The sequence below is a fragment of the Bombina bombina genome, chromosome 4 (genome assembly GCF_027579735.1).
Source record: "Bombina bombina isolate aBomBom1 chromosome 4, aBomBom1.pri, whole genome shotgun sequence".
Lineage (NCBI taxonomy): Eukaryota > Metazoa > Chordata > Amphibia > Anura > Bombinatoridae > Bombina > Bombina bombina.
In genome coordinates, this window is record NC_069502.1 from 967801202 (window position 1) to 967826803 (window position 25602).

Below are 25602 nucleotides of genomic sequence, written 5' to 3' on the forward strand. Positions count from 1 at the left end.
GTACCGATGTTTGATGGAATCCATATCCCTGTTCCGGCAACCCACTGCATTGACTGCATTCCGAATCTCGTTCCAGAGCCTCCTCCTGTCAGTCGGGGTAGTCTTCTGGTGCTGCAGCATCCTATACCTGGCCATATAGGCCTCTACGAGGGCCTCCTTCTCCTCCATCGTAAACCTCGCCTCCCTAGTCGCCTTGGCCTTCCCCTGTGACGATGCCCTCTGTTTCCCGGACTGTGAAGCCCTACTCTGACCGCCACTGGGCCCAGCCACTTGGTCATCTTGAACCAAGTGGCTGGGTCCACCCACCGCTTCCACCCCCGCTTCCTGCCCCCCTTCCTGCCCCCCTTCCTGCCCTGTTCCTCTCCCCCTCCCTCTACTCCCCCCTCTACCTGTCCCCTGCCTGGCCTCCATCTCCTCCCTAAACTAAACCCCAAATAATCAAAAAAAAGTGAGTGTGATGAAATGAAAGGGGGTCAAAATAAAGAACTAAAAAGACAAAAAAGGTGCTTAAAGTGTGAGGGATGTAAAAAAAAACAAAGAGGGTAAGGAGTATTTAAATAAACGAAAAGAATAAGACTAAAAGGAGGATATGTAAACTAAATGTAACTAGGGGATGGGTATGGGATGGGTATGGGGTATGGGATAAGAGTAAATGGGATGAAAGGGAATGGGACTACAAGGAATGGGGTATGGAGTGTAGTATGAGGGGGTAGGGGGTATGGAGTGTATGTAGTGTTATTGATAAGTGTATGTATGTATTGAATGTGTTTGCGTGTAAATGTGTTAAGTGTACAGATAAATCACTCGCTCGCTAACTAACACTACTTCTAATTCTCAATAACAAACACTCCCACTAACGCTCACTAACTACCACTAACTGACGCTCACACTAACAACTATCACTAATAACTCCCACTAACTCACTCACGCTCCCACTAACAGACTCTCTCCCACTCCCGCTACCTCCCACTAACTCACTCACTCTCTCACGCTAACACTACCAACTGACTATCTCACGCTAACACTACCAACTGACTCTCTCACGCTAACACTACCAACTGACTCTCTCACACTAACACTAACTCACTCTCAAAAAATCGCAAAATCTCTATTCTTAACTCTCCAAAGACCCACCAGCAACACAGTCAAAGAAGCCCTGCTTGTGTGGTGCTTATATACCCTGTGTAAATGTTTAATGATGTCCCAATTTCCATTGTAATTAGTGTTCAGGTGTGCTTTATTAGCAATTAATATTATTGCAATGTGTATTAGGTGTGTTAATTTGCGCATGCTCATTTTGAGTTGGTATTTGTGGAATGTGTAGAATGCGATGATGTCATAGTGGTCGTTTTCTCTAACATTGTCCAATAGTATTCTTTTTAAATGTGAATTTGCGATGGTGTGTTCTTCGTGAAGTGTTGTATATGTATGTTTTTCATAATATATAATGATATTGAATGCGATATTTTTTTTAGTGTATGTATATATTTTTTAATCCTTGTTGTTATTGTGCGATTTTCCGCATCTTAAAGTATATGCGTATTCCCCGTATAAATAGTATTAAAACTTCCCCCGCTTGTGAATGTGTAATGCTTGTGTGCTTTGTTGATTGATTGATGTTGTGACATTTGCGGCGTGTTATTGTTGTGCATGATGTGGTATGCGTCATATGACCGAGCTGTGCGTATTTCTCGCGAGATCGAGTGTTAGGTGAAAAAAGCTATTTTTTGCCTTTCCCATTGTTCTCTATGGGAGACTGTCTAACGCGGGCAGGATTACGCGTGTGACATACACGCGTTAGGAGCATCGTTAGATGGTCTTATATTAACTCTAAATACCGGAGTCAAACAATGCCGTGCGTTAGACATAAAACACGCGTGGCGTTAACAGCCCATCTACCGCCGAACTCTAAATCTAGCCGTAAGAGATGTACTGGATCCTAAAATTGCATACACTTTATCCATCAGTTATGAATAGAGAATGCAATATTATTATTTTTTTATTGATAATTAATCATTGTCAGTAACTGCAGGTCCCATCCCTTGTCTTCTCTTTGCGTATAGATAGGTATTAAGTAACATCTAGATAAGACTAACATATGACAAAATTAATGAATATAATGTTAATTATGGTTTTCAATAATATGTTCTCATTATGTCACAATTTATCTTATCTTATATGCTTCCTGAAGGTTTGACTGATTATGATATTGTACAACATGTGTCTGTTCTTCCTTCATACACAAAGCTAATTTTCATATAAGGATCTATTTTAATTTAGTCTGTTAAGTTTACATTATGAAAGGCACATATTAACCTATCACATATTTTGTGCCTAGCTTGGTGTTATATGTTTTCAACCTTTTTTTTATGTGGCAGTGTAACAGTTAATCTGTTTTTTCACTGCCTATAAATAGAGTAGGTTTAGACATAGACTGTTTGAAAAAAATGGGGCAAAGATGAGGCGCTAAAAGAAGCTCTAGAAGTTAATGATCTATGGATTAGTATACAAAAATTGTAGCTTCCCCTTTAAATTTTTAGAGGTGTATGTTCCCTGGATATTATTTTGTGAAATGTCAATTTTTGATACTATGCAATTTTAAGCTCACTATGAACCAAAAGGAATAAAGGTATTTGTATGTGAAGAAAATGCACTTGATAGATTACAAAATGTTCTATAACAATTTATTATACCTCATAAAAATTCAGGTCTGAAGTTCGAAAAATCCTGTACTTTCCAATGGAGTGACACATTACAAGGAGAATGGGATAAAGTACTATTTGAAGCAACAAATGAGTTAATAGAAATTATTTTTAAAAAATCAAGGTAAGAAACTTTGGTAAACATAAACAAAGAAATATTTAATATTTAAACCAAATTAAACAACATTCATGAACAACATCTCCTAAAGAATAGGCAAAAGATGATTATGGAAAGGTTAGACACATTGAAAGAAGAGATTATTACTAAAAGATGGAAAAAAAATGGAAAGGGATGAGAAAGAAAAAAATACCCCTTATGACCAAAATATGGAAGTTACAACAGAGACCAATGTTAACTGTAATTTGGAAGTAGCCGTGAATAGATCAGATCAAACACCAAGGGAAAAACAACACTATTATAGAAATAGGGGAGATAAATATTCTGACAGGGATACATATAGGAATTATGAACATAGGTTGTCCCTGATTAGTATAAAGTCTCCCATCCCTTCTATTTATCACAATTCAACATATAGAGGAAATAATACTTTTCATAACAACAATAAATGGACTAGACTGTACCCGAATAGACATCAAAATAGACATAATGGGCATTTTAAACCCCCTATTATAGAAAATACAACACATATAATGAAAAACATTATAGAAACAACTATGATGAAAGATGGAATACACATAGTTACAACAACACCAGGGAGGAAGATTCCAAATGGAATAGACAGATGAACAATAGACCTAGAGAATTTGAAGAAAGATGGAAAATAGTTACACATAATAGATTTAAGGCGTTAGAGTAAAAGACTTGATAGTCCAAGGAAGGGCCATTCATTAAGATCCAAAGAACCTGTAAAAACAGACAAATCATCAAAGATAAGAAAAAGAACAATAGAGGAATAAAGAGAAGACAGAATAGAAACAAAGAGACAAAAATATGAACAAAGAGAACAACACAGCTAAAAATAATGGTATTTTTAACCTGAGTGAAAGAACCCTTACGGATAAAGAGACTAAACCTTAAATAAATTTGAGACTCACATTAATGTTAGAAAATTTGTAAGGAATCTGACCCTTAAAAGGCATTTTTTGAAACATCCACTTGAGAATTATGCAAATCCAAATATGAGTACACAAAGTTTTGAACATACAGGCCTTAAGCCAAAATTGAAATGTTATCCACTAAATGATAAGGGTAGTAATATTGAAACATTTGAAAAACTTGTATTGTCAGATTTAAGGAAAATCTAAAAATAACTCAAAATTTGAGTAGAAAAGAAAGACCCTTAAAAAACTTAAAAATTACAATACAATAACCATTAAGTCCGCCGATAAGGGCGGAGGGCTAGTAATAATGGACAAAGCCAAATATTGCACAGAACCTGAAAGACTTTTATGTGATAGGAAAACATATAAAAAAACTTGAAATAAATCCCACCGAGAAATTTAATAAAAAATTAACATCTATCTTGGACAGTGGAAGAAGAACCGGCATTCTAAAAGAAGGAGAATATAACTTTATTTAAAATAAGTTTCCCATAGTGCCGGTCTTCTACTACTTACCAAAGTGTCAGCCTGTGGAAGGTAATCTCACCCCTGTAAAGGAGAGAGGGAATTTTTAGGACCACAACTGCAGGCTTAGGAGTGTTGTGAAAGTATCAGTGATTCTGTGTAGGTGAGGGAAGGCAGCAAGGTTCAGAATCATTAGATACAGTTCACTTTTATTATAAGGATAGGTGTGACAATGGCTGAGACCTCAGAGCGTATAGCCCCACTCAGTATTGACAACCCGGTTCCCACATATAACAAACATGCAATTGCAACGTTAAAGTTTTAGACAGACAATAACTGATCATATTTGGCAGCAGACATAGTTATACGAAATTAAGGCAAAACAGAGCTCATGAGATTTAGGCTGTACTTAGGTATTGAGACTGAACAATTAAGAATATAAGTAGTATTAGAGCTTTTAATTATGAAGGTAACCTAACTAAGATTCTGAGACATGTCAGGAGTAATTACTGAATATTCATAAGTTACTGCGGTATAGGTATGAAGGAAGCGCTTTTGAAACTTACTAATAGAAGTAATGGGTGAGCGGTGTCCGGACAGAGAGAAGTTCCCCTGCAGAGTTTGGGAAAATTGCAGCGTGTGCGATGGCGTGTGACGTCACCGCTTGCCGGTTCCGGTCTTGTGTTTGGTAGAGAGGTGAGCTGCGTCTGTCTCAAAGGTTGCAAGGAGGTTAGAGGGTGAGAAGCTGGATTCAACAATCAAGCAATTTGGTATGAGTAGGAGGGAAATTTAAACTGCTTGTTGGGGAGGAGTTATGTAAGTGTGAAAAGACACAGCTATACAAAGGATAAGGCAAAGAACTTAGGCAGTTATGACACAAAGATACACAAAAGCCTTATCAATCACCCAGGGAGACCCACAATTTCTGGTATAGGCTCAATGACGTCCAACTTATCTAAATATGTAGACCCTTTCCTACAGAAATATGTAGTAAATCTGAAAACCTATCTTAAAGATTCCACAAGTCTCCTAACATTACTACAAAATATAGAATGGGAAGAAAATATGCTGTTGGCTACATGTGACGTCACAGCGTTATACACATCAATAAATCATAATTTTGTAGACTCCTTTCTAATAAAACATGCTGATCTACCCAAGGAACAAAGGTAATTTCTGTTACAGAGTATAAGGTTTATACTGGAACACAACTATTTCTCATTTAATAATAGATATTACCTCCAAATTGAGGGTACAGCGATGGGCACAAGGTTTTCACCAAGCTATGCAAATTTGTTTATGGGTGATTGGGAACAAAGATTCCTTAATCATTCTGAGCTTGGTGCGAATCTTGTGCTCTTCAAGAGATATATAGATGATATCATTATTATTTGGAAAGGGGGGGTGTACAAGATCTTTTGGAATTTTTTGAATCCATGAATAGTAATGACAGGGGGATATCATTCACATGTCAATACAGTGAGAAACAGATAACATTCTTTGATTTAGATATAATGTTTGAGTCAAAAATCATTGAAACCAAAACACACTTTAAAGAGGTAGACTCAAACAACTTTATACATGCCTCCAGCTGTCATCTCATGAAATGAAGAGAGAATATACCCATAGGCCAGAGTTTGAGAATTCGAAAAAATTGTTAAAAAAATTAATGATTTTGAAAGCCAAATAAATATTCTAGAAGAGAAATTTAAAGATAGAGGTTATAAACAAGAAGTAATTGACACAGCAATAAACAGAGCAAGAGCCACTGAGAGGAAAGAATTACTGAAATATAAACCAAAACAAATAAGGAACAGTTTTGATGAGTTTGATGTGCCATTTGTTAATGATTTTAGTGAAGATCATATAATAGTAAAAAAGATATTGAGAAAACATTGGCACCTTCTGAAAAGTGACCCAATTTTAGGGGATAAAATACTACTGTATCCAAGGATGATCTATAGGAGAGCGAAAAACTTTAAGATGATTCTAGCACCCAGTGAGTTTAAGAATAATCAAAAGAAAACCTTTGACAAAGATCTAAAAGGTGTAGAGGTTAAAGGTTTCTTCCCTTGCCATATTTGTAGGGCCTGTCGTTTTAGTACAAAAAAGAAAACTATCAATGTTCCAGGTAAAACTGAAGAATTTGTAATATAAAATACCATAAGATGCACCAATGAGGGAATAATATATATGCTACAATGTTCCTGTGATTTGATCTACATTGGGGAAACGACATGTATGTTAAGGGATAGGATCAGGGAGCACCTGTGTAACATTAATAAATGGAATTTAGACACCTATTTATACAAGCATTTTAGGGAAGTGCATAACAATAACACAGTGGCAATGAAATATTGGGGTTTGTATTAAGTAAAACAAAATTGGAGAGGTGGTAGTTTTGAACAAACCATTCTGAAAAAAAGTTAATCTATAGTTTCAACACTATCCACCCCCATGGGCTAAATTCAGAATCAGATATATCCCCTTTTTTGGGACCCTAGGTACTGGAATTAGCCAGTAACAGATCATGTTATACTTTTATTTATTGTTAGTTTAATCACATTATTTATACACTTTTAGACACATTCAGCCAGATTACGAGTTTTGTGTTATGAGTGGCTCGGTAATAACTTGCAAGTTATTTCAACTGCTCACCTTTAATAGCACTGCTAGTACAGGTTTTCCAATAACCTGCGTTTGTGGGCAATATTGCAGCGTTGAGCTCCATACCACACACAAATACCAGTGCTTCTTTGAGCTGCTTTTACACGCTCCTGCACGATTTCAATGGGGAGAGTCAGGCTAAAAAAAGCCTAACACCTACAATAATAGAGCGTAACGCTCCATAACACAGCCCCATTGATTTCTATGGGGAAAGAAAATTTATGTTTAAACCTAACACCCTAACATAAACCCCGAGTCTAAACACCCCTAATCTGCTGCCCCCAACATCGCTGACACCTACATTACACTTATTAACCCCTAATCTGCCGCCCCCGACATCGCCGACATCTACATTACACTTATTAACCCCTAATCTGCCGCCCTCGACATCGCCGCCACCTACATTACACTTATTAACCCCTAATCTGCCGTCCTTGACATCGCCGCCACCTACATTACACTTATTAACCCCTAATCTGCTGCCCCAACGTCATCGTCGCCGCCACTATACTAAAGTTAGCAACCCTTAAACCTCTGGCCTTCCATATCACTAACACTAAATAAATATATTAACCCCTAAACCTAACCCTAACACCCCTAACTTTAATATAATTAAAATAAATCTAAATACAAATTACTGTTAATTTGTAATAGCTATTTAAGACTAAATACTTACCTATAAAATAAAACCTAAGCTAGCTACAATATAACTAATAGTTACATTGTAGCTATCTTAGGTTTTATTTTTATTTTACAGGTAAGTTTGTATTTATTTTAACTAGGTAGACTAGTTAGTAAATAGTTATTAACTATTTACTAGCTACCTAGTTAAAATAAATACAAAGTTACCTGTAAAATAAAACCTAACCTGTCTTACACTAAAACCTAACATTACACTAAAATTAAATAAATTAAATTAAAATACAATTATCTAAATTACAAAAAATAATAAACACTAAATTACACAAAATAAGAAAGAAATTATCAAATATTTAAACTAAATACACCTAATCTAATAGCCCTATCAAAATAAAAAAGCCCCCCCAAAATAAAAAAAAAACCTAGCCTACACTAAATCAGCTCTTTTACCTGTAAAAAAAATAAAATACAAACAACCCCCCAACAGTAAAACCCACCACCCACACAACCAATCCCCCCCCCATAAAAAACCTACCTAAAAAACCTAAGCTCCCCATTGCCCTGAAAATGGCATTTGGATGGGCATTCCACTTAAAAGGGTATTTAGCTCTTTTACATTGCCCAAAGTCCCTAATCTAAAATTAAAACCCACACAATTAAAACCCACCAAATAAACCCTTAAAAAAACCTAACACTAACCCCCGAAGATCCACTTACAGTTTTTGAAGACTGGACATCCATCCTCATCCAGCCGGTAGAAGTCTTCATCCAAGCGGCAAGAAGTCCTCAATGAATCCAGGAGAAGTCTTAATCCAAGCGGCAAGAAGTCGTCCTCCAGGCGGGCAGAAGTCTTTATCCAGACGGCATCTTCTATCTTCATCCTTCTGATGCAGAGCGGCTCCATTTCCAAGACATCCGGCGTGGAGCATCCTCTTCTTTCGATGGCTCTTCCAGAATGAAGTTTCCTTTAAATGATGTCATCCAAGATGGCGTCCCTTGAATTCCGATTGGCTGATAGAATTCTATCAGCCATTCGGAATTAAAAGGTAAAAAATCCTATTGGCTGATGCAATCAGCCAATAGGATTGAGCTCGCATTCTATTGGCTGATTGGAACAGCCAATAGAATGTGAGCTCAATCCTATTGGCTGATTGGATCAGCCAATAGGATTAAAGCTCAATCCTATTGGCTGATTGCATCAGCCAATAGGATTTTTTACCCATTAATTCTGATTGGCTGATAGAATTCTATCGGCCAATCGGAATTTAAAGGATGCCATCTTGGATGACGTCATTTAAAGCTCAATCCTATTGGCTGATTGCATCAGCCAATAGGATTTTTTACCCTTTAATTCCGATTGGCTGATAGAATTCTATCAGCCAATCGGAATTCAAGGGACGCCATCTTGGATGACGTAATTTAAAGGAAACTTCATTCTTGAAGAGCCATCGAAATAAGAGGATGCTCCTCACCGGATGTCTTGAAGATGAAGCCGCTCCGCGTCGGAAGGATGAAGATAGAAGATGCCCGCCTGAAGGATGACTTCTTGCCGCTTGGATGAAGACTTCTCCCGGATCCGTTGAGGACTTCTTGCCGCTTGGATGAAGACTTATCCCGACTGGATGAGGATGTATGTCCGGTCTTTAAAAACTGTAAGTAGATCTTTGGGGGTTAGTGTTAATTTTTTTTAAGGGTTTATTGGGTGGGTTTTTATTTTAGATTAGGGACTTTTGGCAACGTAAAAAAGCTAAATGCCCTTTTAAGGGCAATACCTATTCAAATGCTCTTTTCAGGGCAATGGGGTGCTTAGGTTTTTTAGGTAGTTTTTTGGGGGGGTTTGGTTATGTAGGTGGTGGGTTTTACTTTTGGGGGGTTGTTTGTATATATTTTTTTCAGGTAAAAGAGCTGATTTCTTTGGGAAAATGCCCCGCAAAAGGTCCTTTTAAGGGCCATTGGCAGTTTAGTGTAGGCTAGGGTTTTTTTTATTTGGGGGGGGGGCTTTTTTATTTTGATAGGGCTATTAGATTAGGTGTAATTAGTTTAAATATTTAATAATTTCTTTTTTTATTTTGTGTAATTTAGTGTTTATTATTTTTTGTAATTTAGATAAATGTATTTTGACAAATTTAATTTATTTAATTTTAGTGTAATGTTAGGTTTTAGTGTAAGACAGGTTAGGTTTTATTTTACAGGTAAATTTGTATTAATTTTGACTAGGTAGCTAGTAAATAGTTGATAACTATTTACTAACTAGTCTACCTAGTTAAAAATAAATACAAACTTACCTGTGAAATAAAAAAAACATAAGCTAGATACAATATAAATATTAGTTATATTGTAGCTAGCTTAGGTTGTATTTTATAGGTAAGTATTTATTTACTTTTAAATAGGAATAATTTAGGTATTAATTGTAATTTTTATTTGGGGTTATTTTAATTTTGTTAAAGTTAGTGGGTGCTAGGGCTAGGGTTACGTTAGGGTTAGGTTTATGGGTTAATAACTTTAGTATAGTGGTGGCGACATTGGGGCAGCAGATTAGGGGTTAATAAATGTAGTTAGGTGGCAGTGATTTTGGGGGCAGCAGATTAGGGGTTAATAAGTGTAAGTTGGTGGCGACGACATTGGGGGCAGCAGATTAGGGGTTAATAATATTTAACTAGTGTTTACGATACGCGAGTGCGGCGGTTTAGGGGTTAATATGTTTATTATAGTGGCGGCTATGTCTGGAGCGGCAGATTAGGGGTTAATTATTTTGTTTTAGTGTTTGCTATGCGGGAGGGCCTCGGTTTAGGGGTTAATAGGTAGTTTATGGGTGTTAGTGTACTTTGTAACACTTTAGTTATGAGTTTTATGGTACAGCTCTGTAACGTAAAAACCATAACTACTGACTTTCAGTTTACTGTACGGATCTTGTAGTTATAGGCTGTACCGCTCACTTTTTGGCCGGACAGGCAAACTCGTAATACCGGCGCTGTGGAAGTCCCATTGAAAAAGGACTTTTTAAAAAGTGCGGTAGTTACGTTGCGTGACGGCCAAAAAAGTGTGCGGTACAGCTGTAGCTACAAGACTCGTAATACCAGCGGTAGTGAAAAAGCAGCGTTATGAAGCTTTTTCACTCATAACGCAAAACTCATAATCTAGCCGTCTGTTAGTTAAGTCACATTTTTATACAACCTTGGCTGGATATAATATTTTCTAATATTTTTATAACTTTTAAATTTTATGGAGTAACATTTGACAGTTTTTGAGACACATATGAAGATTTATGCACATTCTCCATTATACACAGTATATCTTAAAATATAAATACACCCATTAATCGATATTTAGGTAAATATATATTTTTTGTATCTAGGACAGTTAGCACTACATTTGAATGGAGACAACGTAATGGAGATAGATATGAATCACATAATTCACAATTTTTTCACCACCATAGGGATATAATGATAAATATTTACTAAGGCATTCACAAATCGAGGGAATTACTGTGAAATATCAGCACACTCCACTCCATTATTTAGACCTGACCTTTACATCTGCCTCTATAAGTTTCAACTGTATGTATGAGTATACCTTGCATCTACTTAATCTGCACTTTCTTCTTAATACATAGACCTGTTTATATAGCTATTGCATGTCAGTATATGCTGGCTTAGTTCCGATAGATGCTATACCCCAAATTAGGAAGGTATTAATCGATACACAATCCTTTTCAAGGGACCACATATAGAATAACTCTAATACACAATCGGGGTCAAGCCAGTGATATATAAATTTGGATAGTCACATTCTTAATGAATAGTGACAGGGGTTATAAAGTTAAATAATTAATGTAGTTACAAAATCAAAAGTAAAATATATGCTTAAAAATATGTATAACAAATGCCTCTATATGGAGAGCATTATAAACGGAGATATTGGGCTAAAAAGAGCTAGCCTGTTTGAAATTAAGCCGCTGAAAAAACAAAAGGAAACGGATGCTTAATAAAATAGTATCGATGATAGGAACAAACTTTGCCATACGGAAAACATCATAAAAATTGCTTGAATATTTTAAGTAGTAACTAAATAAGATCGAGTTACATATACAGTCTATGGAGTCAATTAGAATAAGAGGGTGTGACAGGCAAACCAATGAAAATCAGATCATTGCCATTTAAAGGAGGACCTGATATTCACACAGCATCTTGATAAAGCCAGAGCACCTGGTGAAACGCGTTGATGAAAGTGTGAGATCCTGTATCCCCTGTGGATAAAGACAAGGACTGAAGCTTTGGAGTATATACAGAAAGAAACCTCTTGTCTGTACATAAGAGAAATTTTTCAATTGAGGAGATATATACCTGCGTACATTCAGTACTTTAGTGCAGGTTCAAGTTGCCTCAGGAGTCACGAATAACTTGCACAAGTTACGGAGTAATCAAGCTGATAAAAGTGTGACGTGATCATTATTCGCTCCTACCGCCGATGTGTGTGTAAATGTCCAACGGTCCTGGGAGATACGGCACAGGGTAAGCTTACCTATCATAAACACTTTGTCCCCTACGCACTTATCCGAGCCAAATTTCTCGGAAGAGCTTGTACGGATGACCACAGAGAACGTATTACAACGGGACTGAATATATGGTAAGAGAACCGGCCCGATACGGTGTGACATCACTTGACACACCTGAACAAATTTTTTTTAGTGAACGAGCTTTTGACTGAAGAAATACTTCTAGAAAAGATACAATCATCCATAGCTGTATATTAATATAACACATTATCCGATTAAGTATCAGAAACTGATCTCCTAAAATAACGAATACGCATCCTATACTTTTGTGGACAATAACTGACATGTACTAAAGAAAGACATTGTTACAACTAAAAAGACATTGCTAAAATTTGAACAAACATTGTTGCAACAAGAGGCATTGCTACAATTGCACAAACAGAGTTTGGATTTCAAATACGCTAGAAGTAGCGACTTTTAAATGATTTTGTATATAGAAATTAAATAGAGCCCATAACGCATCTAATTGGGAAAATTTATATTGTGGAATTTCTATTGTGATTTTTTTATTTCCCTATACATGCTAGCTTGGTTTTAAGTAAACACATTTTTAGAGTTCTATTTTTAGTGTTGCAACACTAATTTTTATTTTCTATTTTTTATTTTCTTGTTTTTTATGAAGGAAGTTTACCATATTCATTCTATACTATTTTCAGAGATGAGTTTTTATGAGGTATAATAAATTGTTATAGAAAATTTTGTAATCTATCAAGTGCATTTTCTACACATACAAATACCTTTATTCCTTTTGGTTCATAGTGAGCATAAAATTGCATAGTATCAAAAATTGACATTTCACAAAATAATATCCAGGGAACATACACCTCTAAAAATTTAACGGGGAAGGTACACTTATTGTATACTAATCCATAGATCATTAACTTCTAGTGCTTCTTTTAGCGCCTCATCTTCACCCCATTTTTTCAAATATTTTTACTATACTATCTAGGAAGAAGATAGTTTGAAGAAGAGGCATAGAAGTTATTGACTCTAGCGCCTTTTTACTTATTTATTCTATACGTAAGACCAAGGGGCCTAGTTATCAAGCCGTCAACCTCAAATACGCTGGAATTCAGCGCAGCGTATTTGTGGCGAGGCTGATTCGCCTTAGTTATCAAAGGCTAGAGACCGGAAAAAGTTGAATTTTGTGACGTAAGCTTCGATCCGCCGGACTCAGTCCGACACAGATCGATTCTTACGTCACTCCAGATGTTCCGCACTCAAGTGCGGCACAATCTGACTACTTTTGCTAGTTATCAAAAAACTAGCAGGTACGCTCGGCACTTTTACGGCCCAGCGTACCTAGTTTTCAATCCGCCGCCCTGGAGGCGGCGGATCCCATAGGAATCAATGGGAGTCTGACCATAGCGAAAGTACAAGTTCGCTGCTGACAGACATCCCATTGATTCCTATGGGAGATTTCTGCACCTAACACCCTAACATGTACCCCGAGTCTAAACACCCCTAATCTGCCCCCCCTACACCGCCGCAACTAAATAAAGTTATTACCCCCTAAACCGCCGCTCCCGGAGCCCACCACCACTATAATAAATATGTTAACCCCTAAACCGCTGCTCCCGGAGCCCACCGCAAGCTACTCTATACATATTAACCCCTAAACCGCCGCTCCCTGACCCTGCCGCAACTATAATAAATGTATTAACCCCTAAACCGCCGCTCCCGGACCCTGCCGCAACCTATATTAAATTTATTAACCCCTAATCTGCCCCCCCTACACCGTCGCCACCTATAATACATTTATTAACCCCTATCCTGCCCCCCACTACACCGCCGCCACTGTAATAAAATTATTAACCCCTAAACCTAAGTCTAACACTAACCCTAACACCCCCCTAACTTAAATATTAATTAAATAAATCTAAATAATATTTCTATTATTAACTAAATTAATCCTATTTAAAACTAAATACTTACCTATAAAATAAACCCTAATATAGCTACAATATAAATAATAATTATATTGTAGCTATGTTAGGATTTATTTTTATTTTACAGGTAACTTTCAATTTATTTTAACTAGGTACAATAGCTATTCAATAGTTATTAACTATTTAATAGCTTACCTATCTAAAATAAAGAGAAATTTACCTGTAAAATAAAAACTAACCTAAGTTACAATTACACCTAACACTACACTATCATTAAATAAATTATTCCTATTTAAAACTAAATACTTACCTGTAAAATAAACCCTAAGATAGCTACAATGTAATGAATAATTACATTGTAGCTATCTTACGGCTAGATTTAGAGTTTTGTCGGTAAGGACCCGCGTAGCTAACGCCGGCTTTTTTCTGGCCGCACCATAAAAATAACTCTGGTATTGAGAGTCCATATAATGTCAGCGTTAGGCTCCAAAAAAGGAGCGTAGAGCATATTTAACGCAACTTCAACTCTCGATACCAGAGTTGCTTACGCAAGCGGCCAGCCTCAAAAACGTGCTCGTGCACGATTCCCCCATAGGAAACAATGGGGCTGTTTGAGCTGAAAAAAAACCTAACACCTACAAAACAGCCGCGTTCAGCTCCTAACGCAGCCCCATTGTTTGCTATGGGGAAACACTTCCTACGTCTGCACCTAACACCCTAACATGTACCCCGAGTCTAAACACCCCTAACCTTACACTTATTAACCCCTAATCTGCCGCCCCCGCTATCGCTGACCCCTGCATATTATTATTAACCCCTAATCTGCCGCTCCGTAAACCGCCGCTACTTACATTATCCCTATGTACCCCTAATCTGCTGCCCTAACATCGCCGACCCCTATATTATATTTATTAACCGGTGCATGGGGGATGACGTAGCTACAGCTTAGGAGATGTGTAGGTAGCTAGCCAATTGCAGTCCTCAAAAGGCCGGTCTGAAGAAATGTACTTGTGGCGGGGTGCCAGCTGAAGGAAGCCGAGCAGGCTTCGTAGAATACAGGTTCAAGGATTAGCAGCACTCCAAAAGGTAGAGTAAAACACAGTCTTTTATTCTTAAGGTTTAAAAATTCAACCAAATTCAGGATCCTATGATTAAGTGCTGAATAGCACGAAACATGTCAGGACCTCGCTCCCCTTCCATGTAACCTTTTTTTCTGATGTGCTGTGCTGTGCTGTGCTGCATTGCACTATTTCTTGTGTGTATCTTTTTGAATTTTTAAACCTTAAGAATAAAAGACTGTGTTTTACTCTACCTTTTGGAGTGCTGCTAATCCTTGAACCTATATTTATTAACCCCTAATCTGCCCCCCACAACGTCGCCTCCACCTGTCTACACTTATTAACCCCTAATCTGCCGACCGGACCGCACCGCTATTATTATAAAGTTATTAACCCCTAATCCGCCTCACTAACCCTATCATAAATAGTATTAACCCCTAATCTGCCCTCCCTAACATCGCCGACACCTAACTTCAATTATTAACCCCTAATCTGCCGACTGGAGCTCACCGCTATTCTAATAAATGTATTAACCCCTAAAGCTAAGTCTAACCCTAACACCCCCCTAAATTAAATATAATTTTAATCTAACAAAATTAATTAACTCTTATTAAATAAATTATTCCTATTTAAAGCTAAATACTTACCTGTAAAATAAATCCTAATATAGCTACAATATAAATTATATTTATATTATAGCTATTTTAGGATTAATATTTATTTTACAGGTAACTTTGTATTTATTTTAACCAGGTACAATAGCTATTAAATAGTTAAGAACTATTTAATAGCTAAAATAGTTAAAATAATTACAAAATTACCTGTAAAATAAATCCTAACCTAAGTTACAATTAAACCTAACACTACACTATCAATAAATAAATTAAATACAATTCCTACAAATAAATACAATTAAATAAACTAACTAAAGTACAAAAAATAAAAAAGAACTAAGTTACAAAAAATAAAAAAAATATTTACAAACATTAGAAATATATTACAACAATTTTAAACTAATTACACCTACTCTAAGCCCCCTAATAAAATAACAAAGCCCCCCAAAATAAAAAAATGCCCTACCCTATTCTAAATTACTAAAGTTCAAAGCTCTTTTACCTTACCAGCCCTGAACAGGGCCCTTTGCGTGGCATGCCCCAAGAAGTTCAGCTCTTTTGCCTGTAAAAAAAAAACATACAATACCCCCCCAACATTACAACCCACCACCCACATACCCCTAATCTAACCCAAACCCCCCTTAAATAAACCTAACACTAAGCCCCTGAAGATCTCCCTACCTTGAGTCGTCTTCACCCAGCCGAGCCAAATTCTTCATCCAAGCGGAGCAAGAAGAGGTCCTCCATCCGGTAGAAGTCTTCATCCAAGCGGGGCAGAAGAGGTCTTCCATCCGATTGAAGTCTTCATCCAAGCGGGATCTTCTATAGTCATCCATCCGGAGCGGAGCGGCAGCATCCTGAAGACCTCCGACGCGGAACATCCATCCTGGCCGACGACTGAACGACGAATGACGGTTCCTTTAAATGACATTACCCAAGATGGCGTCCCTCGAATTCCGATTGGCTGATAGGATTCTATCAGGCAATCGGAATTAAGGTAGGAATATTCTGATTGGCTGATGGAATCAGCCAATCAGAATAAAGTTCAATCAGATTGGCTGATCCAATCAGCCAATAGGATTGAACTTGATTCTGATTGGCTGATTCCATCAGCCAATCAGAATATTCCTACCTTAATTCCGATTGGCTGATAGAATCCTATCAGCCAATCGGAATTCGAGGGACGCCATCTTGGATGACGTCCCTTAAAGGAACCGTCATTCTTCAGTTGGACGTCGCCGGATGAAGATGGGTCCGCGGTGGAGGTCTTCAGGATGGAGCCGGTCCTCATCGGATGAAGATAGAAGATGCTGCTTGGAAGAAGATGGTTGCCGGTCCGGATCTACTCTTCTTCCCAGATAGGATGAAGACTTTGGACCCTCTTCTGGACTTCTTCAGCCATCGGATGATGGATGTCTAGCCCCCTCTTGGGTTGGATGAAGATATCGGAGCCAGCACGGATCGGTGTGATACCCGGTGAGGTGAAGACAAGGTAGGAAGATCTTCAGGGGCTTAGTGTTAGGTTTATTTAAGGGGGGTTTGGGTTAGATTAGGGGTATGTGGTTGGTGGGTTGTAATGTTGGGGGGGGGTATTGTATGTTTTTTTTTACAGGCAAAAGAGCTGAATTCTTTGGGGCATGCCCCGCAAAGGGCCCTGTTCAGGGCTGGTAAGGTAAAAGAGCTTTGAACTTTAGTAATTTAGAATAGGGTAGGGCATTTTTTATTTTGGGGGGCTTTGTTATTTTATTAGGGGGCTTAGAGTAGGTGTAATTAGTTTAAAATTGTTGTAAGATTTTTCTTATGTATGTAAATATTTTTTTATTTTTTGTAACTTAGTTCTTTTTTATTTTTTGTACTTTAGTTAGTTTATTTCATTGTAGTTATTTTTAGGTATTGTATTTAATTAATGTATTGCTAGTGTAGTGTTAGGTTTAATTGTAGGTAATTGTAGGTATTTTATTTAATTAATTTAATGATAGTATAGTGTTAGGTTTAATTGTAATTTAGGTTAGGATTTATTTTACAGGTAATTTTGTAATTATTTTAACTATTTTAGCTATTAAATAGTTCTTAACTATCTAATAGCTATTGTACCTGGTTAAAATAAATACAAAGTTACCTGTAAAATAAATATAAATCCTAAAATAGCTATAATATAATTATAATTTATATTGTAGCTATAATAGGGTTTATTTTACAGGTAAGTATTTAGCTTTAAATAGGAATAATTTATTTAATAAGAGATAATTAATTTCGTTAGATTTAAATTATATTTAATTTAGGGGGTGTTAGTGTTAGGGTTAGACTTAGCTTTAGGGGTTAATACATTTATTAGAATAGCGGTGAGCTCCAGTCGGCAGATTAGGGGTTAATGTTTGAATTTAGGTGTCGGCGATGTTAGGGAGGGCAGATTAGGGGTTAATACTATTTATTATAGGGTTAGTGAGGCGGATTAGGGGTTAATAACTTTATTATGATAGCGGTGCGGTCCGCTCGGCAGATTAGGGGTTAATAAGTGTAGGCAGGTGTAGGCGACGTTGTGGGGGGCATATTAGGGGTTAATAAATATAATATAGGGGTCGGCGGTGTTAGGGGCAGCAGATTAGGGGTACATAAGTATAACATAGGTGGCGGTTAAAAAAATTTAATCGAGTGGCGGCGATGTGGGGGGACCTCGGTTTAGGGGTACATAGGTAGTTTATGGGTGTTAGTGTACTTTAGAGTACAGTAGTTAAGAGCTTTATGAACCGGCGTTAGCCCAGAAAGCTCTTAACTACTGACTTTTTTCAGTGGCTGGAGTTTTGTCGTTAGATTTCTAACGCTCACATCAGCCACGACTCTAAATACCGGAGTTAGAAAAATCCCATTGAAAAGATAGGATACGCAATTGACGTAAGGGGATCTGCGGTATGGAAAAGTCGCGGCTGAAAAGTGAGCGTTAGACCCTTTTTTGAGTGACTCCAAATACCGGAGGTAGCCTAAAACCAGCGTTAGGAGCCTCTAACGCTGGTTTTCACGGCTACCGCCAAACTCCAAATCTAGGCCTTAGGATTTATATTTATTTTACAGGCAACTTTGTATTTATTTTAGCTAGTTAGAATAGTTATTAAATAGTTATTAACTATTTAATAACTACCTAGCTAAAAGAAATACAAAATTACCTGTAAAATAAATCCTAACCTAAGTTACAATTAAACCTAACACTACACTATCATTAAATAAATTAAATACAAATAACTACAATTAAATACAATTACATAAACTAACTAAAGTACAAAAAATAAAAAAAGCTAAGTTACAAATAATAAAAAAATAGGTTACAAACCTTTAAAAAATATTACAACAATTTTAAGCTAATTACACCTAATCTAAGCCCCCTAATAAAATAACAAAGCCCCCCAAAATAAAAAAATTCCCTACCCTATTCTACATTAAAAAAGTTCAAAGCTCTTTTACCTTACCAGCCCTTAAAAGGGCCTTTTGTGGGGCATGCCCCAAAGAATTCAGCTCTTTTGCCTGTGAAAGAAAAATACAACCCCCCAACATTAAAACCCACCACCCACATACCCCTAATCTAGCCCAAACCCCCCTTAAAATAACCTAACACTAATCCCCTGAAGATCATCCTACCTTTAGTCGTCTTCACTCAGCCGAGCCACCGATGGAACTGAAGAGGAGATCCGGAGCGGCAGAAGTGATCCTCCAAGGGGCGCTGAAGAAATCTTCCATCCGCCAAGATGGCGTCCCTTCAATTCCGATTGGCTGATAGGATTCTATCAGCCAATCAGAATTAAGGTAGGAAAAATCTGATTGGCTGATTGAATCAGCCTGGATCAGCCAATCGGATTGAACTTCAATCTGATTGGCTGATTCAATCAGCCAATCAGATTTTTCCTACCTTAATTCCGATTGGCTGATAGAATCCTATCAGCCAATCGGAATTGAAGGGACGCCATCTTGGATGACGTCCCTTAAAGGAGCCTTCATTCATCGGTAGTCCGTCGAGAAAGAAGGATGTTCCGCGTCGGCGGGATGAAGATTGAAGACCCCGCTTGAAAGATGACATCGCCCGGATAGAAGACTTCTTCAGCGCCGCTTGGAAGATGACATCGCCCGGATAGAAGACTTCTTCAGCGCCGCCTGGAGGATCACTTCATCGGATGGAAGATTTCTTCAGAGCCCCTTGGAGGATCACTTCTGCCGCTCCGGATCTCCTCTTCAGTTCCATCGGTGGCTCGGCTGAGTGAAGACGACTAAAGGTAGGATGATCTTCAGGGGATTAGTGTTAGGTTATTTTAAGGGGGCTTTGGGTTAGATTGGGGTATGTAGGTGGTGGGTTTTAATGTTGGGGGGGTTGTATTTTTATTTTACAGGCAAAAGAGCTGAATTCATTGGGGCATGCCCCACAAAAGGCCCTTTTAAGGGCTGGTAAGGTAAAAGAGCTTTGAACTTTTTTAATGTAGAATAGAGTAGGGAATTTTTTTATTTTGGGGGGCTTTGTTATTTTATTAGGGGGCTTAGATTAGGTGTAATTAGCTTAAAATTGTTGTAATATTTTTTAAATGTTTGTAACCTATTTTTTTATTTTTTGTAACTTAGCTTTTTTTATTTTTTGTACTTTAGTTAGTTTATGTAATTGTATTTAATTGTAGTTATTTGTATTTAATTTATTTAATTTATTGAATGATAGTGTAGTGTTAGGTTTAATTGTAACTTAGGTTAGGATTTATTTTACAGGTAATTTTGTATTTCTTTTAGCTAGGTAGTTATTAAATAGTTAATAACTATTTAATAACTATTCTAACTAGCTAAAATAAATACAAAGTTGCCTGTAAAATAAATATAAATCCTAAGATAGCTACAATGTAATTATTAGTTATATTGTAGCTATCTTATGCTTTATTTTACAGGTAAGTATTTAGTTTTAAATAGGAATAATTTATTTAATGATAGTGTAGTGTTAGGTGTAATTGTAACTTAGGTTAGTTTTTATTTTACAGGTAAATTTCTCTTTATTTTAGCTAGGTAAGCTATTAAATAGTTAATAACTATTTAATAGCTATTGTACCTAGTTAAAATAAATTGAAAGTTACCTGTAAAATAAAAATAAATCCTAACATAGCTACAATATAATTATTATTTATATTGTAGCTATATTAGGGTTTATTTTATAGGTAAGTATTTAGTTTTAAATAGGATTAATTTAGTTCATAATAGAAATATTATTTAGCTTTATTTAATTAATATTTAAGTTAGGGGGGTGTTAGGGTTAGTGTTAGACTTAGGTTTAGGGGTTAATAATTTTATTACAGTGGCGGCGGTGTAGTGGGGGGCAGGATAGGGGTTAATAAATGTATTATAGGTGGCGACGGTGTAGGGGGGGCAGGATAGGGGTTAATAAATTTAATATAGGTTGCGGCGGGGTCAGGGAGCGGCGGTTTAGGGGTTAATACATATATTATAGTTGCGGCAGGGTCAGGGAGCGGCAGTTTAGGGGTTAAACTATTTATTTAGTTGCGGCAAGGTGCGGGATCAGCAGGATAAGGGTTAATAACTTTATTATAGAGGGCGACGGTATAGGGGGGGCAGGATAGGGGTTACTAGGTATAATGTAGGTTGCGGCGGTGTCCGGGAGCGGTGGTTTAGGGGTTAATACATTTATAAGAGTTGCGGCGGGGTCTAGGAGCGGCGGTTTAGGGGTTACTAACTTTATTGAGTTGCGGGGGGCTCCGGGGGCGCCGGTATAGGGGTTAGAACAGTGTAGTTTATTGTGGGTGCTTAGTGACAGGCTAGCAAGAAAGCTGTAAAAAAGCCGAAGAGCAGCGAGATTGGATGAGTGATAACTCTCACAGTCCGCTGCTCATCGCCCCGTACTTGGTGCGTGGCTTTTTGACAGCTTTTTTGATAACTTAGGCAAATTTTTGCAGGTCCGCGGCGGCGATGTGAGGCGAGCTTAGGCGGGCGTATTGGGCCGGCGAAGGCAAGTAAAATAGACACGTTGATAACTACCGCCCCAAGACTGTAGTCTATGAGTAAGTGTCTGTAGGGGGGTGCGAAATGCCTCATACTGTCTGTCCACCGTTCCTGCCATGTCTGCTTTTTAAGATGTTTCAATAAAATGTGTAGTGCCTGCCGCTCCCCTTAGCCTTGTCAAGATATGGATTTCTTTGTATGTATTTAACCCCATACCCTGTATATCACTGGTCTTTCTATGGGGTTGCCACTTTCAAAATAATTCTAGAAAGTCTTCCGGAGGGAGGGTTTAATAGCGCGGTCTTGCCGCTTGTGGTATGACCCGCATTATTATAGCCACACAATCCCTCAATAACCGGCGACGTAAATGGTATGTTGTGGTCGTCAAGGGGTTAAAAAATTGCATGCTCTATCTGAATCATAATGAAAATTTTATTTTGACTTTACTGTCCCTTTAATATATTTGTAAACACATAAGGATGCAATAGTATATTACAACAGAATGATGTTTAGTTAAAATTGTTTAACCTTTTTTTTTAGATTTTATCTTATTCTAGGTTTCCATTCTTATTTTATCATTAAGTGAAGAACATCCTGAAGATTTTTTGTTCTTACATTATTCACTAATACTTGTTATTTATTTGCATGTTACCTGATATACTGCTATACATTCTGCTATACATTCTTTAAATATCAAACATTATCAATATTTTAATATCATTTCTAAAATGTTTTCTTTTTTCTTTTTCAGAATACCTGGTCCCAGTTGGCAAAACCGAAGTTTGAAGAATTCCTGTGACACTAAAGTTTCTTTATAGTTTTTTTATTTTTTAATGGACTATGGAGGACAACTTACAATGTTATCTAATTCTGTGTTGAGAAAACAAAACCAAAGGAATTCAAACTTTGTTTCAGAAAACGATAAATACAAACACTGTACAATTAATATTTCATCTTGTCATAACAATCGTCCTTTCCATCTGTTTCATAAGATACAGGAAAATCTTTTTTTTTTTCCCAACCACATCAATAGATAAATAGGCACACAACTTTTTAACAGGTGCAGTGTATCCCCCCCCCCCCCCCTTTGTGTGTATTTTACTCCATTCTTCACTTGAATTCTGAAAATGATACTGTTCAAGGACTTCACATTCTGTTTGGTTAGCTATATTTTCTCTGAGATTTATATATATATATATATATATATATATATATATATATATATATATATATATATATATATATATATATATATATATATATATATATATTCAATGTTTGATAATATAGACTTATGTTAAACTCAATTATTTGTGCAGAAACATCTTTCTCTGTATCTCTTTGCCTTCATTAAACAGGTTGTGCTCTGTGTATATTTTTCTAAGATTCTTCAAATCAAGATTAATGATTGTTGCCATTAATCATAGTATCCCTAAGAGTCCACTCTATATTGATATATATATATTTCTAATTAGTTTGTTATTCTGTTTAGTAGAAAACCAAAATTAAATGTTCATGATTCAGATAAAGAGCTTAATTTTAAACAACTTTTCAATTCACTCTTTTTATCAAATTTGCTTTGTTCTTTTGGTATGTTTTGCTGAAGAGTAAGGCTAGGTAGGCTGATATCTCAGAATCTTAGTGACTCAGCACCATGAAATAATTTCAAAATAGAAGAATGTTATTTCTATCTCATATTTATTTCCTACTCACATTTTTGTGATTGCAAGTTACAGTTATTTGTATTTTTAAACAAGATCATTCTTAGCAAATGTGGCGTAGTGATTAGGATTTAACAGTTTGTCGTTCCATCTTGTTTATTGACAAACTAGATTGTTTATACAGCTTTTTTTTTAATAATACTAAAGTCCTAAGGTAGAAACTTGTGTTGTCATCTTCTTACAGTAATATATATTTAGCAAAGACAGACCTCGTTCTTTACAATAAGGTTTGGAACTTTTGCCCATTTTATTTATTTTTTAATTCTTTTTATTGGAGACAACTTAAAGGGACAGTCTACTCCAGAAATGTTATTGTTTAAATAAATTCATAATCCCTTTATTACCCATTCCCCAGTTTTGCATAACCAACACGGTTATAATAATATACTTTTTACATCTGTGATTACCTTGTAGCTAAGCCTCTGCAGACTGCCCCCTTATCTCAGTGCTTTTGACAGACTTGCATTTAGCCAATCAGTGCAGAAATTAGCATATAGGCCTACCTAGGTTTAGCTTTCCACAAAGAATACCAAGAAAGAAAAGCAAATGTGATGTATGTTTAATTTTGACTAGACTGTCCCTTTAAACAAATAGCAAAACTGGATGACCACCGCAAATTCAATACACTGTAATTGAGAATAAACTAATCAAGACCCTTCAACATAAAGATTTGTTGATATCTTTTGCCCATATTTTAAACCTTGTACCTCAGCGGTTTCATAATTTACAGTATAGGAACTGTTAAAATCCCAATATAGAAGATATTATAAGATGCTGCAAGTTATGTCAATTCATTTGCCACAGTGATATTCTTGATTTTAGAAGAAAAACTTGTAAAATCAGAAAACAAGGTTTTCTCATTGATTAAATAAAATGTAAAAAAAAAAAAAAAAAAAAAAACTTCTATTAAATGTCTAAAAAAAGGAATTGCAAAAATGCCCGCCAAGTATACTCATCATGCTCGCATAAATGGCATTCACATTATTCAGAAACACCTCCAAATACATAGAGGCTGCTTCTGACCCACTCCGCTTCAGATTCGCCTGAAGCGGAAGTTAAGAAGCAACAACGTTATACATTAGCAAGAGCACTAGATGGCAGCACTTTCCTATAAAGCGGATCAGCTTTTTGCCGCTTTTATATTTCTATAGAGGCCCGCACTCAACTCAGTTTTGCGCGCTCCACTCATGCAGATAGTTTATTTGGCAGTGCAGCGGGAAATCTTTAACTACCATTCATTTTATGAACTTTGCAAATGGTCATTATTGCATAACTTTTAGCAAACCACTTAAATGTTTCTGTGATAGGAATTAATTTCCTTATTCGAAAAGAGCCTGTATTTTTTATGCATACATATTTTCTTTGATGTTTTTCTTTAATCTATCATTTTTAAATTCATTAAGAAGGTTTTAAAGTGAAATTGCTCATATTTATCACTTTTTTTTCTGTCCTGCTCAGGACACTGATTATTCCCTCATTTGTCTCTGTATATTGTCTGTATTTTTTCTATTACTGAAGCATATTGGAAGCGTCTCCACATTTGTTTAATTAATCCCTTTAGATGGTAGATCCACATTTCACTTATATACCCAATTTGAAGTGTATTTTATGCAAAATGTTAACTGTGAATCCCTCCAGCTCAGTTTTGCATTTTATGAATGGATGACCTTATGCATGCTAAACAAATTACGGTGCTCTTGCCTCTAAAGGAGTCTTCCCTTCCTCTACTGGTACTGTACAAAGTGAGTTCTCCAGCTTTTGCTTCAGGGTTTAAAGTTGTTTGTGCATTCAAAATGTGTCAGAGATGTTGGCAGCTATGCCCTCTTCAAGTAAGTGCAAATGAGTCTCTGACAAGCAACCTACAGTTGTATTATTTAAGCATTCTGAATCACTAAGGATCAGATCAGCTATACAATTGTTTTCAGACTCAGATTCTAAAATTTCAGATCCGTTCTCTGAAGGTGAAGTCGTTTTAAATGATAAGGAGTCCGCTGCTGATCAGAATGCAAGCTTGAACATCTTGGCTCTCTTCTAAAGGAGGTTTTGTGTACTTTAGGGGTACAAGACTCAAACCCTTCTAAGGAAAGATTTATAATATTATTGGATTTAATTTTCCTACCTTCTGTTAAAGTGCCAAAGGTTTTTTCCTGCCATTGTTGAGTTACTTTCCAAAGAGTGGTCTAAGCCTGGGTTTTCTTTTCTTTTTTGTAAGGTGGTGAGAGTCCATGAGTCCATTACTCCTGGAATTCAATTC

The 25602-nt window shown here is 36.6% G+C and overlaps 1 protein-coding gene across 1 annotated transcript in view; it reads left to right on the top strand.

Moving 5' to 3' along the window:
• The window catches only part of DTD1 (D-aminoacyl-tRNA deacylase 1), a 551014-nt gene extending 528441 nt beyond the window's left edge, over positions 1–22573 (top strand). Inside the window, exon 6 of the mRNA XM_053712002.1 lies at positions 22379–22573. The gene's annotated coding sequence lies outside the window, so the exon portion shown is untranslated. The remainder of the gene's footprint in view (positions 1–22378) is intronic.
• The last annotated feature ends 3029 nt before the right edge of the window (positions 22574–25602 follow it).